The sequence below is a fragment of the Rhea pennata genome, chromosome 4 (genome assembly GCF_028389875.1).
Source record: "Rhea pennata isolate bPtePen1 chromosome 4, bPtePen1.pri, whole genome shotgun sequence".
In the NCBI taxonomy this organism is placed as follows: Eukaryota; Metazoa; Chordata; class Aves; order Rheiformes; family Rheidae; genus Rhea; species Rhea pennata.
The window spans coordinates 39,737,799-39,753,170 of NC_084666.1; the positions used below are offsets into that span (position 1 = coordinate 39,737,799).

General features: G+C 37.3%; 1 protein-coding gene across 1 annotated transcript in view; it reads right to left on the bottom strand.

The window, feature by feature from the left end:
* GALNTL6 (polypeptide N-acetylgalactosaminyltransferase like 6) overlaps positions 1-15,372 on the bottom strand; it is a 489,464-nt gene that overhangs the window by 85,674 nt on the left and 388,418 nt on the right. The window lies entirely within an intron of this gene.

The following is a 15,372-nucleotide window of genomic DNA, read 5'->3' on the forward strand; positions in this document are numbered from 1 at the left end:
TGTCCCTTCCAAGTGGGCTTCCTGTATCAACTAATTATGAAGAAAAATTCATGGAAAACAATTCTTAAAAAGTAACCATTAAACTAGCGTGATTAGATTGTTTTTAGGTAAGGAAAGGGAAATAGACATGAAGAGATATCTCATGATCTTAATAGTTGGATACCAGCTTGAAGCAAATGGACAGCTGACTTCCTAATAAAATTAAGCTGTAAATGTAGAGCAGTTGATAGATTCTCTTATCTGCATTATCTGGCTCTGCTTGCATTACAAAAGAGCACATTTGGGAACTACTTTTTTCTGACATAAAACAAACAGTAAGAATGAAAAAAAAAATCCCTGCAGTTTCACCCCTTCCTGAATACTCATCTTTTGCCTTTGATATAACACATCATCTTGTCAGATTCATTACTTTCAGAAAATTTGTACCTTTATTTGGTAAACACAAAAGACAAAAAAGATTTTATGTTAAAATAAAATTAAGCTCCACTGAAATAGAGCTTTCTGCACAGGCTCTCTGTTGTCTCTGCTCCTTTCCTTCCTAACTGATCAACACACACGACTTTCCAAATCTACCTGCAGATTAGGAACTAGAAGAATACATTGACTTGTTGGCATGTTGTTGGCAAACCTACAGGGGTAGTAGTAACAATCGTGTGGACTTACTGGGTCCTAAAGAATCCTAATGTACGCTGAAACTGAATAGGAAGTAGAGAGGCTTGTGACCTGGGTACACTGACTTGCAAGGATTACAGGACAGACTGGCATTTCAGAAGGGAGAAACTGAACTTTTTGGTGAGCTATTGAGTGGTTGTGGTCATATCAGTACCTGGAAGATCAAGTAGTAAACAAAAGTGTGGAGAACTGGTCTCCTGGAGTGACTGTGAGAAAATGGGGAATGTGAGAAAGGACAAATTGGAGACACACAAAAAAAAGGAATGACATTAGACAAACATCAGCTTTCTTTGTTTTTCTCCTACTCTACGCTTGATTGTAGAATAGCCAGATCTTCATTCTGAAATAAAAAAAATAGGTATCCACTTTTTTCATCCCATTTGCCACTTCATCTGCTATATAGCTAATAAAAAATAACACAATACTCCAATAGTCACAATGACAACAGATGTACTGTCTTTGAACAACGATTTTTGTATGATCAACCACACTTATAGGACAAGGGGTGTGTTCCACCCTGACTCATTTTAGGTAGCAGCTACGATTCAGTATCATGATTGAACTGAGGTTAAATTAAGTCTTGGATCACTTTGTGCCCACATGCAAGACTGTCCAAAATACGTATTTATTGAACCGTTTTTCTGCTTTCATGAGCTCTATTGAGGCTATTCCCACAGCATAGGAATATAGGAGAAGGGAATTAAACCTTAAAAACAAAGATACAAACATACCTTGCAGCCATTATAAAAAAGTCTGTTAGGATTGTCAGTCTGTTTTTTTTTTTTTTTTTTTTTTTTTTTTTTTTTTTAATGTTCTAAATTGTATCATCTTATGGTTATGAAAAATGAAGCAGTTTCAAATCAATGGGATATTTATGCATTTCCAAAGTAAATCAAATCAGATCTGTTTGGTACCTTGGTTTCTGTAGTCCTGACACTCGGTGGAAATTTCCTGTAGTACTCTAAGGTTACCTAAGCCTTTAGTTTGTTTGCACTGTATAGCAGGAATCCCCAGTTAAAAGTCAGCCCCCATTGATGCATACAGTACAACTAATAAAAAGATAATCCCTCGTCATGGGATGGCAGGAGCAATGAACTCAAATTACTCAACCTAAGCTCAGTTAGCTATGTGAGTAAATGCTTAACAACTTGGCTATAGTGCAAATCTTTCATCTCTACTTGTCCATCTTCAGACAGAGCTTCACCGGTGAGACTCTGTGGCTGATCACAGGACCTATGACGCAGCTCTGAACTGGGGCTACCTACCAATATGATTGCTTTACAATTTCCTGTTAGATGGCTTTATGCAGTTTCTCTCTTTAATGTGAGAGAAGATTGCTACCAAGGAAGTTCCTAATCTCTCCGATGAAAAGAAGGAACCTCACTGAGACCTTCTAAGTTATTCATGGAGTGGGTAGGCTTTCTGCTGCCCCTGTAGAAACTCAAGACATGCCTGAATCAGACCTTAATAATTAGATATCACAATGGCCAAGCAAAAGTACTTGCAGTAGGTAGTTTGAATATGGCCACTGATGTTCAAAAGAACAAATACAAACGCCCTCTTTTCATGCAGTTTGCTTGCTATCACTGGCCTTAGACTAAACAAATTCAGTGAAATCTGGCCTCACACAAAGGACTAAATTTTATTCCTTTTACACATATCAACAAGTTAACATCCACTCAAATTCTGAAAGCTAAGTGCCTATCTCTTTATGAAAACACTTCAGAGAGAGACAATACATGCTGCCATACTACAATATATTCTCTTTTGTTCTTGTATCAATTGCTAAATAAAAAAGAGCGAAATAACATCATTTGATTGTCACCACTTGTGGTGCTTGAACTCCACGAAATGAATGATAGTTCCTTCTGTTCTTCCATTGCCTCAGATTCCTTGCAAACTCAGGCTATGAGATCTCTCAGATTTTAAATACTTTAAATTTCCTGGTCTGAATAATAGCTGTGATTCTGTAGGACAAACAAGAGTTCTCTACTACAATCTTCTTCCTTCTTAGATAGCTCTTTCATGTCTGAGACTGAATATTGTTTGATTTGTGAAGAACTGCATTAGAACACCTGGTATATCTTCTGATGCAAAAACCACACATCCCCATATTATTCGCACCTACTCAATTAGTCTCACTACTGAATCATTCCATCGTCTTCTCCTTGTGGTTCAAAGAACAATTCACAAAAAAAGCTGAAGTATGCAAAAAAAATTGTATATATGTCTTGTTCTCACTGAATTCTAAATACACCTTAATTTAGATTTACATCTGAAAGTAATCAGGAAGAAAACAAAAGTAGGAAGAGTAGATTTTTATAGAGCTTAGTTAAACTGCTGACACCAGGTCTATATACAATGGAAGTATATGGTAAACTATCCAGGTTTGTTAAGACAGAGACACACTAGTAACAGCCTAACAATAATTTATGACATAGTCAAACAGATACCAGCAACAATATCTGCCATGTTTTTAATTTTGAGATTTGGCAAAGAAGAAAGTTTGGAAAAGTATTTGGGAAAAATTCTGAGTAATTACAAAAGCATCACGAAGCAGTCAACTTCAACAACCAACTGCAGTATGTTCTGAGAATAAAAAATATCTTAAAATTGAAGAAAAAAATTTGGATCCATAAATAATAATTTACAAAATCTATCAAACGATTTTTCGTTAACTTAAATAAATACAAAACTTTTCTCATATTACATTTTCCCTTCCAATGTTTTGGGAGACTGTCTAGTTCTCCTCTTACCAATCTCTGACAGCATAAAGAAACACAGAGTAACAGTCAGAGGGAGTAGAGCAGTAGTAGCTGTAAAAGAAAACTACAGTAATTTTTACTACTTACGTATTAAAAACAGATCATTCATGTTGAGCTGCCCATTAAAGCCACTCATAGTACTGAATACACTAACAGTACCATGGGTGAGCCTCTTTAGAAGAAACAATAATGTCTCATAATAGCATTTCTGCAGGAGCTGCTATCAGTAGTTGGCCTTACAGACTTGCTACTTCATAAATCTGTTAGAGCCAGTGGTCATAAAGATATGGATATTCTGACAAAGATGATATCTGGAAGTTTCATAGCTCAAGTATTGCTTAAAATAGACTGGAAAAGAACTGAGAATTGTCACTGTGGGAATAACTTTGATTAACACAAGATCTAGACCGTGTTTGTCATTAATAACAAAACTTGCTTTTTTAACCTTGCCTTTTCCCAAAATATCAAAATAAACCGTTGTCTCACCCAGAACTCCACAAACGTCCCTCACAGAAAAGAAGAGAAAAACAAATCTACTTTTCACTTCCTAGAGTACAATTATATTTTATTATAGTCTCCAATTATTATGTTGTTAATATCATTCTCCACAGGAAGCATCTCACAAACACAACATTATATATATACATTCAGAAGCAAGTAAACTCAAGTGCTCAAATAAACAGGCATCAATCAATGTCAGAGCAAACTATAATTCTGAAGAAATTCTCTAAAAGAAATTATTATGTGGTGTGCAAAATAAAAAGTAAAGCGAAGGAAAACGGCCTTTAAATCTCTGGGAGACAACACATTCAGCCCATTTATTACAAAAGGAATCAGTTTAAGCAAGCTTGCTAAGACAATAAAACAAGAAGGTAGAATGGTTTCATTTATATTCTGCAATATTACATAAATTTCACTTTCAGAGTTAGCCATGAGAGAGAAGCCAGTATTTAAATTCTACAGTGAGTTATAAATGGTGTACTTCGGATGTAAAGAAGCCAAAGCTCTTGTCACTAGTTATGGGGAGTAGACGTCTAATTTGCAATTTAAAAAGAAAATATATCATTATTTTCTTCACAGTGTTGATCAAATGAACTTATAAATCATATATTGGACACAAGCCAGGCATCTGCCACATCAAGAGCTGGCACAGGTGGTGACAAATAGAGAGTCATGCAGGGGAAGAAGTTTATAGGCTGTCACTGGTATGACAAGTGATAATAAAGAGCAGTATTATGTCTCCTCTAGTGATAGTCTATAAACAAATTTTCCATTGTAATTCCTTTTTGTGGGTCTCTCTGTATAAAGTCTGAAGAAGTTTTTATAAAAGAATAGCAGAGACACAATTGCCTGGTGCTAGTAATCAAAGGTCTGCTCAAGCAGATTAACCTGTTATTTAATTTGGTGCCCAGAAGTAAATTTGAATGCAAGGGTCTGCCTTTGTCAGGAAAAACAGTAGTAATAAAAAACAGAACTGTAATTCTTCCCATTTAGTTGTATACAGGGAATGTTTCATCATCTGGATACCCCCTGGCAACACCTGTGCTATGTGCTATATGACAAGCAATGTTCCTAAGGTTATTGAGGAACTGTTAAGAGAGATTTAAAAGATTATATGAAAGCTGTAGATGATCTTCACAACTTGCTTGACCGCAGCATGGATCATGAAAGAGGAAAGCAAATACAAAGGAAATAAAGCTTTTGGTAAGCATCTCTCCTGAGCCTGTGACTCAGCTTACCATCCTCATTTCTGCAGCACCTCCAAATTCTTCCCAGAAGTACTATCAGTTTCTGTTATAGTATCCTTGATGACCAAGTTATCAAGTAATCATGTTACTCCACTAAGGACAGTAACAGAGCCTAGAGAACTGTTAACTGCCCTGAAATTTAATCTTACATAAATCTGTTTCTTGTTAAACTTTAATTTACTGAGAAGTATATAATCTGAGCTGTCCTGCCATTCCCAACATGTGCCACATAAATATAGTTTAAGAGAAACTTACAGCGGTAGAGAACCTATGCTGCCCTCTCCTGTTACCTCAGTATGAAGAAGAGCTTGTTTCTGCCACCTATGTAATTCCCATTTAAGTTGCTGCAGGCTGCTATTACATCATCACCTAGGTCCCTGACAATTTTGCTAGCCTTCTGCTAGACTGACTTGCCTTTGTCGTCCTTGAACTACGGAGCCAAAAACTGGATGCAGAATTCCAGGTGCATGTAAGCACCAGCATCATGAAGGGGATAGTAATTTCACTTAAACTGCTCACCACATGCCCTCTAATGTAATCCAGTACACTGTTTGCCTTACTGGTGATGCAAAGTAACTTCACTACTCACGCTTGTTTATGTGGAGTCCACTATGACCTTTGCAGATCCTTTGCAGCACACCATCCAGCCAGTTCCCAGCTTTACTGGTACATAGGGTGATTCACTCAGAGGCAGAACTTCTCCTTGATGAGGTTTATTTTCCCCAGTCCTAGGGCTTCTTAAGGTCCCTCTGGACAGAAGCTCTGCTATTTGGTGCATCAACCACTTTATTTTAGTATCATCTACAGATTTGCTGAGGAAACACTGTCTCATCATCCAGTCACTGATGAAGATAACGACCAGTACTGGTCCTAGTATTAGCCTGGGATACTCTGCTTATTATCATCTGCCAAACAGACATCAAGCCATTAATTTTCCACTCTCTGAGTCCATCAGTCTGATCCATCTAACTGATGGATCTCAGGCTATAAATGAGAACGCTGCAGAACTACATCATAACGAAGTCAAGACAAATTTCATCCATCGTTTTTCCCTTGACCATATAGTTGGTCATTTCATCATAAAAGGCAATCAGACTTTTCAAATATGATTTACAGTTAGTAAATGTGTGTTGATCATTTCATATTATGCTCTCATCCTTCACATATTTGGAAATGGCTAAGCCCCATCCAACAAGATCCTTTCAGATAGTAAGCTGAGGCTGGCCAATCTACAGTTACTGGATCAACCTCTTTGTTTTTCTCAAAGATGGAAGAAACACCTTCTTCTAGTTGGTCATCTATTCTAGCTGGCTGACATTTCTAATGGTTTCCTGATATTTGGTTACCTAGTCTTTTAGTTATCTTCCAAAGCTTTACTTTTCACCTGGAAAATCACCAGTGATGCCATCACCACTGTGATAGCATCCCTTCTTTAGACATCCAGATACTAAGTCTTTACTCCTAATTGGTCCTGATAAAATAACCCTTGAGGGAGAATGGGGAGGTTTCTGCCAGACTGACTTCAGCATCTGATCCATAGCCATGCCAGACCACGAAACAAGTGCCAAAAGCAGTCAAATATTGTGAAAATTGTAGACATAGTAAGTCTGACTTAGACTGACAAATGACTGCAAAATTACAACTGCTTGGCACCTGGCAATCTCAGTTCAGCACTGAATAATCCATTCTTTCCAAATACAGTTTTTCAGATGACCTAAGAATAAGGTCACTTGAGAAATGCTGTGTAGTTACTGCTGATCTGGAAATAGTGCTATTTAGACAGACACCATGTTAATCACTTGGAAACTTGTCCTGTTAGCCATGATGTTTGGGTTAACTGGCTTGGGGCAAGCTAAACTGCAGCCTTTTTTTCTGATATTAATAATGAGCCAAAGTCCTTGGATGATATACTGTAATGCTGTTGAGAAGATCCTAAATGTGCAATAGTTCCAGTCATCAGTTGCACATCAATGAATAGGAATATAAACTTCCAGATAACACCTTCATTTTGATGTTGAATTTCAAGTATAGTCTGTTAAAGAGCCTCAGTCTGTTGAACTCCACAGTAGATGTGCATTCCTTTGTCACAGACTCAAAAGGTCAGCATTACTGAGAGCAGGAGGCTGAACAGAGTAGATGGATACATAGCCTAGCTTGATTTTATTCATGATAGACTTAAGATAAACTTCTCTGAGCAGATCTGTTTTGTAGTGTATGGGCTTTCAAATAGTCATGAAAGCAGTGACTGAGACCGCAGAATCTGTGAGACTGGCCAGATTTGCTGAAATGTTCTGAGATAAGTAAGTTTCAAATGTTTTAGTTAAATCAGTAGAGACACAGAGAGATTCTGGGCTTTCTCTGTTCCACTTTCCTCAGTTCATCTATTTGTGACTGTTATTAAAATGGTTCTGCAGCCAGCACAGAAGTTTCCAGGATCTCTTTGCCAATACAGTGATGTGCTAGTTTGACAGCCAATACCTTTTCACAGCTGCGAACAGACTCCTTCATTTGCTGCCTTTGCCATCAGCCCAGCTCTGAGAAAGTGTCTGTTTGCCACCAAGTCAGCCAGTCAGACCTGAGGTCATGTGAGTATTCACCACCCCTTCAGTACCAGGGCAAAGTAAGGCTATCTTCTACTCAAATACAAAATGATCAAATGGTTACTTATAGCCTGAAAGCCTCCAAAATACTAAAATTACCAAAATCCTATTCTGTATATCCAGTTAAACACTTACAGGAATTAATCAATGCCCAATGTACTTCATACCGTAAAATTACTTAAGTGCTTGCACCTTATGTTATCTGCTTAATACAAAAAAACCCCCACATTTTTAAAAACTATATTCACCTCTGCTTCTTGGCCTGATTGGCAGTATTATGTCTTTTGTAGCCATGACTAACAATCAAATATATCCCCCAAAAGAAAGATCTTTTTTAACCAAAATATTTAGAATAAAGAGACTTACTATTTATTTGCATCTAATTTTAAAGCAATTGTCTTTCACATATTATGGCTGTTCACATCCCTTTAATGTCAGTGTTCAGAAAAGGGTTTTCATACTGCCTGAGGACAGCCTATGACCTTCTTCTTTATATATGTGTATGCACCTATTTCTGAATGTTTCCCCAGTACTGTATTTCCTATGTAAAAAACATTGGGCAAAAAAAGAGAGAGAGGAAATACATTATTTTTATAGCTCTGTTCCTCTGGCTGTATCCAAAATGGTTTGCTAGCTGTAATACGTAGAGGAATAATTTTGTTCACTAGAGGAATGACGTATTATAAAATGCAGCCACCATAAGCTGGATAAGGAAGTTGGATAAAAATACATAGCAAAACAATCCTAAATAAGAAGTAAAAAATAAATTAGGAGAAAATTATTCTTGCTGAGAGGTAAATATAATAATTGCCTGAAATAGAATGTGAGCAAGAAACTGAGCCCAATTAATGATACAGAGGATTGAACAGGAGAGTTTTCAGCATACAACCAGGAAATGAGACCTACATTTCTCTCTGCTTCACCTCCTTATAACTATATATGCTTTCACCCAAAATTAAGGGTGAAAATAAATCTTACAACTCACGTTGCTACAGGCTGTTATAATTCTCCACATTGAATGGCACACTGCAGAACACTTCACGGCCTAGAATAACTTCACTGGTGTCAGCAGTGCTGCTCATGGAGTAAAGTTCAACTGAACCTGTAATAACTTGTTCCCAATACAATCTTGCCACATGTTTAGCTAGTCCTGAGTCAATTCACATGATCAGTGAAAGGCTTAAAATAACATTACGTTTGTTGGGCTAAAATGCAGCCTTCTTCCTTTGTTCAGAGATTCTCCTCCCACTCTGCCCAGGAGGAGGATGGCAGAAGAGGCTGCATAAGCTTTTTTTACAGGCAATTTTTTTTTTGTAAGAAGGATTTTCCCAGGGATGGCTACAGTTGTTTTAGGACTTTCTTATGGCACTGTATGCAACAAATGTAACTTTGGCTACAGCTCAGAAAAGAATAAGGAGAAGCAGTGTACGTTATCACAGAACTATGATAACTGTATCATAAGATAGCAAAGAAATGTACAGCTGCCTTACAGATCATTCTCTGGGCACAATTATGCAGTATAAACCTGTCAAGAAGATGACCTTGCTGCATTAAACTTTGATTAGTTTTAACAGGTCTGTTTGTTACATAGGTATTTATACAGTAACTTGTCCCCAAGGAAAACACATTGCAAAGCTCCTCCAGGTTGCAAAGCCAATTAGAAGAATGTTATTTTTGAAGTGAAGCCAGAAAGGGGAATTTTCCTTGAGATCAATACATTACTCTTGTTTTCAGGGTAACAATACTGCATCTTGACAACATTAATTGCAAAAAATTGTAAATGATACTTGACAGTAACTTATTAAGCAAGACTTTTTTAAAAAACGTATTTATAACACTGCAAACAGACTTGCAGATTTTGAGACCTGTCATTACACTGACATTTTCTGTTTTGCCTGAAACTATCTTTGACATATTTTTTAGTTCTTCTTCCAAAACATATCACTGACTTCTACAGTAGGTGCTGTCTTCAGAAATTTTTTTTCTCTAGCACTGTTCTTTTTAACCTCTCAAATGTCAAGAACACATCATAGTGCAGAACTGGTGAAACACTATTTCATTGATCTGATTCTGGTACAGTTTCCTACACTGAACGCTGTTTTACTTCCCAAAGTACTTTTACTGGTCATTACAACTAGTCACAGAAAGAGGTTCTGCTTACCTAAGGATACTGGAATATAGTTTTCTCTTAATAGAGTATTTCAATAACCTTCAGCCTAACTGTGCTTCTGTATGCTTCTGTTCTTGTTCATTCTATGTAACAATCATTAAAGGTCAAATCTTTAGGTACTAAACTCAGCTTTCACTTAGTCCTTTTCCTCAAGAATTCCAGGGGTGCTTTTTCCTAGCACATTGACAGGTGCTGCATGGTCAAGCATGGGTCTCGGGATGGCACAGCCCATAGAAAAGGGGTTGCTCTGGGACGCTCCCCAAGAGTTAAGGAACCCCAAGTGCACCACAGCCAGAGCCACCGCAATGTGGGGTTGCTCTAGCCCTCCAATGACCCCATGAGTGTTGAACAAACCTAATCAGCAAAGGGGAAGTGATACCGGAGACTTACACCATAAGCATCTAGGAACTGTGGAATTTTGCACTGGATTATCTGTTGAACATGCATACTGTTATCTACTGCACATCCGTACTGATATCGATTGACATGTGTACTGTTATATACGTACTGCCTGACACAATCTGTTTTATTGTGTAACTGTGGTCTGATATTGATCGATTGGATAATGAATGAAGTCCGCAAAAGCTAAAAGAAAGTAAGCACATACCTCTGTGTGTACTCAGACCCATCATCAGCAGGCCTGCAGACCTGACAAGCTGCCCATCAGTGGGGACACCCCTGATGCCAACTGCTAGGGAGAACTTGAATCATCTAGGTGCATCTTGAGTGTGGTGGGAACTATTTAGGAAAAACTATACTGGAGTAGTAGCCCATAAGGACAAGGAAAGGGTGGGAATAGTCATTGTATTGTGTATCTGTGGCTTAACCACAGAGCTCAGATATGTATGTCTATTTTTAGCTCTGTTATATTTGTAGCTTTACTATACTTTTCATCCTTGTTATACTTGTAGATTGTCTGGTGATAATTGTTTAGTGTTATCCACCATCCGTCATATGTGCAGAATTGCTCAGCTCTAATAAATTCTTATGCTTGACAAACGATGATCTCTCAAGTTCAGTGTAACTAACCCTGGAATCTGAAAGAATCCTGGATGCCCCACTAAAGGCACATTATAAACATAGTTTGGTTGTTGTAAACTAGAAAGGTCTTTGAAATATGCTTTGAAACTGAGATTACAAAATACAGAAGACAGTTCAGACTCTTCCAACTTTATATCAATATGGGTGTTTTTAAAAATGCCCTCTCTGATTATATTGACTGGAGTCTGAAGCACCAAGTCTTTACTATGAAATAATGAATTTATCTAAGTTCTACAGGCTATAACAGGATGCAAAATGAGATACTCAGCAAGTGTTTCCTAACTCTAATTGAGAGAGACCTTAAATTTCTAGCAGTTCAAATGTTAGAACTAAATATTTAGCCATAAACTTCTAAACATCCTTAACTTTATTTCCTGCAATGTAACATCCACAACTGGATGGCTGGAGTGCAGGCACTTGTAAGTTCAAGAAGTTATACTTATTTCTTCTATTTCTTGAACCAGGCATCTAGTTACTTCTCTGATTGCTGCATTCCATCATCCACACATTTTTCTTAGTTGTTCCAAAATTTTCTTCTCCTTTGTCTAGTATAGAAATACATGCCTTCTCATACTTTGACACGATCCTAATAAGTCTCTGTCTTTTCTAAGTTAGAACCATAGTTCTCAGAATTGAGTGCATTTCGCTTATCTGTTCATTTGCAAAAGTTAGCTGCAATCTTAGTATAAACTTTTGAGTCATTACAGTGAAAGAATGATAGATGTAAAATTGCAGAAAAGATGTTTTCATCGGAATTCTCCGACAACCTACTGGCAAAGAAAGCAATCTGCCTGAGCACTGTTTCTTCAATGTTCCTTTGATTAGGTCAGATATTTTTTTAAAAAATCATTTTCAACAGTTTGCTTCCAAAATTGGGTATACAGAAGTGTTATAGTGAAAAAACTAGACTGCTATTTGTGTTACATATTCTGAAGCATGAAAATTAATTATCAAAAAAGAAAACCATTCTCTATTCACAGACTAATCTGCTATGATGATACTTCTCTACATAATGAGGCAAACACTGATGCATAATTGGGCATCTCCTAACATCAGTATGAGCTATTAATCAAACAATAATTTCATGTCTTTTTTCATGGATAGATGACTGGCTTTTTACTTTTTATTTACAAGAAGAAAAAGAGCAAATAAATCAGCTTTGGAAAAGGAGACTTCAAGTTCTTTCTTTTCTTTGTTATCTCTTTTCCCCCTTTGTTTTACGTATTGACTCAACCTGTCTTTTTCTCTCTCTCAGCTGTCACAACTATTCTGCAGTATCACTGATGTTCTCCAAATCCTCTTTAGTCTGGCAGGTTTCCTCATTAAGGATGTGAATTTAAGAAACAGAAAGACATACTGAATATTAGATGAATAGCTAAAATTCAAAGTTAAAAAATAAATTATATGTTGAATATTAACTAGCAGATCTAATTTTCCTCCTAGCAACTTTCAGATGTTAAGGACAGGTAAGGCTCTGAGTATTCTCACACGTACATGTAATGTACAGCTTATTTTTAACACCCTTTTACCATGTGCCTCCCCTTACCCCCAAAGCGGCTGCCTGTCTTAAAATGCCAAAGACAGAGGATGTGAGATAGAAAAATAACCCAGTAGCTTTTATTGAGTATGCCACAAAGGTTTACACTGAAACGGTCAGCTCAGGATGCCAGAAATAAGACTGGCATGGGCTATTCTTCTTCAGCTTTAGATAGGCGACCCTTTGGAGCTTGAGCTTGTTCCAGGTCCATATGGAAGGCCACGTGAGGCCAAATCCAAATGCCAGAAGTATTTGCCAGATATGGCCTTCAACTAAATAAACACAGCTGCCTCCTAGTAACCTTTTCAAATCTTCCCTGAGTAATGGATTAATGGATTATCAGATATCAAGTGAAAAATAAATCAGTGCCACAAAAATGTCTTACTGCTCTTGGAAAGTGTAAAGACATTTCAAAACTGGACTGGTTGTATCTGCTTTACAGCATCTTACTGATCCCCAGAAACAGACAAAGTGCTTTGATTCCGAACACAATTCTTACGCCTTTGCTACTTTTAAGACTACAGATGACAGATTAAATGGATTAAATTAAGGACAAGTAAGTAACATTTGTATTTTAGACATTCTTAACACAAGAAAAATATCTTTGCTGGAAACTGCACTTAAAGAAGCATAAAAGAAATGCTCCTTTCGAGCATAAAAACAAAAGATTATCTCATTTCCATTTTAAAATATATTTTACATTAATATTTTGGCTGATTCAACAAACCTCATTGGTCCTTATCAGGATTACACATCTGTCTATGTGTTTCCATGTTTTCTCGGAACCTAAGGCTTTGCAGCATATGGTCAGCTGCAAAGACTGTGGTACTGTGGTCCAATTATAGTCTCTCTCTTACACTTCTCCCTGATTTTGTGATGTGAGGTTTCCCACCTGTCGCACAGCCCATGCAACACAGAAACATTTCTAAAGAAGGTTTAATAAAAGGAGTGGGAAAGACATTGCAGTTCACTGCAAATATTTAACACTTTTCATCAATGAGCAAAGCAGCAAAATGCTATTCTCTTCTGCACTCTGAGCTGAAAACTTATTGTTCATCAGAGTAAAAGAAAGTATCTGTTGTGGTAAGCATATAATTGCAATTCAGAAAAAGCAAAGCAGAAAATATTCTCCCTGGGAACACTTCATAGGGGGAGCCCGGTTTACAGGGGTGTCCTGGGTTGCAGATATCCTCTTCTTACTGTTCTGAATCTCCTGGGCAGCCTTTCTCTGCCCACAGTCTCTCTAATCTCCACGGCAACTTGCCAGGAAAGAAACACAAGTATTTTTGCATTTACCTTACCTTTTGCATGTTGGCTAGTGCTTTGTGGAAAACTTAATCACTCCTCCCCATTTTGTGCTTTTGTGTAACTTATTCCCCAATGCTGTGTGTCCTTCTCTTCCTGTAAAGGCATTGCTTAGGCTCAGGTACAACAGGCAGATGCCTCATAGAACAGGAATGGGTAAAAGCAGGTACAACCCAACAGAAGAAACGTGCTACCAATGACCCACATACTATAATTTCATAACTGCTTTGATTTGATGGATTTACTTCTAGAAACAAACAAAAAATTGCCAAAAACCTGAAATTTGATTCAATGTTTTGATATGCTGAGGCATTCCTAGAGTCACTTAGAGTCACTCGTTGGAGCAGTAAGTGCTCAGCAGCTCTGGAAAGTAAACTATGAGAGCGCTTACAGATCAAGGAACATGCCTAGCTTAATTTTAAAGCTACTTGAGAATAGGAGCTCTAAATTCTTGTTGGAGTTATGTTTTTGTGTTCACATTTTCTTGGAAGCAGCTGAAAGCAAGAGCAATGGAATAATAACCAGTGAATAAATGAAAACAAGAGAGGTTACAGCTGGATACAGGAAAACTAAAAAAAGAGTAGATAGTACATAAATGAAAAGTGAAATACAGATAACTATGAGATCCTGAAACAAATATTACTTCTATTCATGCCAGACTATCATTTTGCTGAAGAAAATGTTGGGCTTCCAGTTCTGCTGCGAAGAGTAGATTACATTTTAGCAACACATCTCTCAATTTGGTTTGCTTAGGGGCTGACAGTGAACGAGAAAACACTTGAACCACACACACAAATGAATGTGTTTTCCAAAAGAAATGCTGGAGATGTTCAGAAAAATGGAATAACATGTTACCTGCTTTCTTTCACTGATGCATACTTCACTTTTCCCAAAGGAAGTTTAGGATAAGAGAGTTCCTTAATGGGGAATTTCCCTCAGTGCAAAGGTAATGTGTTCCATTTATTAAGTTTACTAGAAAACTCTTCAAGGCAGAAGCTTTGCATGAGTATAAATTTCACTTTCAAGGGAATCAAGGATTCAATTGCTCATTCATACTGCAGTTTTATGGCCCTTTCTATTTGGCATTGCCATGTGCTAGCAACAGAACTCAGATTTTATAAAAGAATTAAATACATCAGGCCTTAGGACTTGTTAGGCCTTGTCTTGTACTTACTCTAGGTTGCTTTGCTTTGTCTGTAAAATTTATTTAAGAAACTGACTGTGGCTGCAACTTGCTCAAATATCTGACGATTATTGTTTAGCCTGTTCCAGCTCTAACACCACAATTATCGGCGGTAGTGTCTGCTGCTTATCCAATGTTCGTGAGCTTTCGTTATATTATCTAAACTGTTTTACCTTGCATTTTGCTTAACTTTATGTAACTATATATTTCTCATCCTAAAAAGAAATCATACCCTATACGGAGAAGGCTTAACAAACCTAAGTAACTAACCCTGAGGATGAATTAAGCCCCCAGCCTCAATATCATACTCCTGCTGGCAAAGAACTCAACACATGATTCACGGCAACAACG